This window comes from Octopus bimaculoides, chromosome 3 (assembly GCF_046866305.1).
Source record: "Octopus bimaculoides isolate indiv1 chromosome 3, ASM4686630v1, whole genome shotgun sequence".
Lineage (NCBI taxonomy): Eukaryota > Metazoa > Mollusca > Cephalopoda > Octopoda > Octopodidae > Octopus > Octopus bimaculoides.
The window spans coordinates 90,770,429-90,772,928 of NC_142930.1; positions in this window are offsets into that span (position 1 = coordinate 90,770,429).

Below are 2,500 nucleotides of genomic sequence, written 5' to 3' on the forward strand. Positions count from 1 at the left end.
TTTTCCCTTCCACAGTCTATCATCGTTGCCAACTATAATCGTAATTATAGTTGGCTGATTAATAATGTAACCAAACACTACGAAATTGGTTACCTAGCCATGTTGTGCCTCACCAACTTTCGTCACTAAACTGTGAACTTTGACAGAAAACTTACTGGCGGCAATAGACTGCCTGCTGTGCCATGTGGGCTGTATTACTGAACGACCACTGTTGCTCCTGACACCAAGTATTCAAAGCGACCTGAACTGACCTATGTGAGACGAATTAAAAATTCTTTTAAATTTTCTTCTCTTTAATTACGTATATCTGAGTATTTGGGCAATTTCTATACTTATGAAGCTTCAAGTAATGTAGAACTGTGTCAACATCATTTAATCGTATGTATAAATCTATTAATATGCAAGTCTATATATATTTGTGTGTGTATAAGTAACACACACCCACACACACACACCCACACACACACACACACACACACACACACACACACACACATATATATATATATGGGAGAATATACAAAAAATAACAACAGACGAGGACAGGTGGTGTAAATAACAAAAGTATATATTAGTATGACGCTCGGGAATACGGAAAGTCTTTGACGTTTCGAGCTACGCTCTTCAACAGAAAGAATACGGAGACAAGGAGAAAAACACGGAGAAAAAAAATTGAATAGTGTTCAGTCAACGGTCAATCATACATATATATATATATATATATATATATATATATATATATGTATGTATGTATGTATGTATATATATATATATATGTAGATATATAGTTATGTATGTATATGTATGTATATATACAAGTTTATATCTATATCTATTTCTGAGTATGTATCTGCTTGTCTGTCTCTCTGTATGTCCAGCTATATGCATGCACATATATATATATTTACATACATACCACACACCAACGCATTTAACTCCAAACACAAAGTATCTTTCTTGTAGTTACGTGTAGACTGAAAAGTGAGGCCATTTGATAACTTCGCCATCAGTATTTCAAAGAGAATAATGAATATGTTTTCTTGTTTATATATATTGTCTCAAAGACGCCGGCGAATCACTGAATCAATTGAAATATCAAGAGTAAATTTTTTTCCTATTCTCTATGCATATATCTTTGCAGCAATGCGCGAATGTGACATTAAAATTAGAATTTAAAATTTTACTTATGGAAATGAGCTGGTATAGCAATTGTGTGAATGAATATTTAGAAATTATGTCAAAAATACTTTTTTTGGTACAAAACAATTAACGAGAAGGCTGAGCAATAGAGAAAATAATCCAATTTTGCCGGATAATATATGCAATGATATGTAAGTGTAGCAAATGCAGATACTTGAAAACGAAAGCAAGCAACATTCTGAAATAAATACCATCATAATCACTCTCTCCACCACCATCTTCTTCCTCCACCTCCTTCTCCTCCTCCTCCTCCTCCTCCTCAATCTCATCATTTAATATTATTATGTCCCCATTTTAATGCTGGTACAAGTACATATATCGACGCATTTAAAGTCAATTGATATTTGGAGTCACTATCATTCATGATAGTCGAGAGGACCCGTCTTCGTCACACATTCTCTGTTTAGTATGGTTTCTAAGATTAGTTATGCTTTCTATAACAAAATATTTTAGAGTGTAATGGCTGCATTTTTGTTTTGGTACAGTGCCAGAAAGGTCATGTTTGTGGCAATATTAAGTATTCTCTCTTTTACGCATTTCTTGCTCGTTCAGCAATGCGAAAAGGTTTCTCTTGCTTGGCAAGACAAAAGAGCATCACTTCTTCCGTCATTATCCCTGTACCTTTGTAACTTTCCCTTTCCCTCTTGCATATCTGTATGGGAAAATGGTCAGAATAAGAAAGTGGAAAAGGTGTGATCGATGAGAACCAGGGGTGGATAGAAGAGGAAGATAGTATTGGAAGAGAGAGTGATAGCTTGAAAGATATCTACATGTTGTTGATTTGTAAGAAGACTGGATACAAGCAATAGGACTGAAAGGGTCAAAAATTAATCGTATCAGGCGTGTTTAGAAATTTTTGAAATCAATGTCAAATTTAGTATTTAATATTTATAAGCCAATTTTGAGAAATTTGGTGTTATGACAACAATTTCCTAGTTATATTGAAACTGAGTTCTTTCGCTGAAAGTTTTTGTTTTTTGTTCACAAATTAAAAGAATCTATGTAAATATTTCAGTAGTTTCCGAATTGAACTAGCATCTGACACCATATACATACATACATACACACACACACATATTATATATATATATATATATATATATATATATATATATATATATATATATATGTATGTATGTATGTATGTGGCCTGGGCCTATACTGACCGAAACCTGTCAAGGTTAGCAGTTATATTAGAGGAAAAAGGACAACAAAGTCCAAGGCAAGATGAATAAAGTGAATTTAAGATAATTGATTAATCAGTTAATTAATTAATTATTGGATATCTTACAGCTGTTTC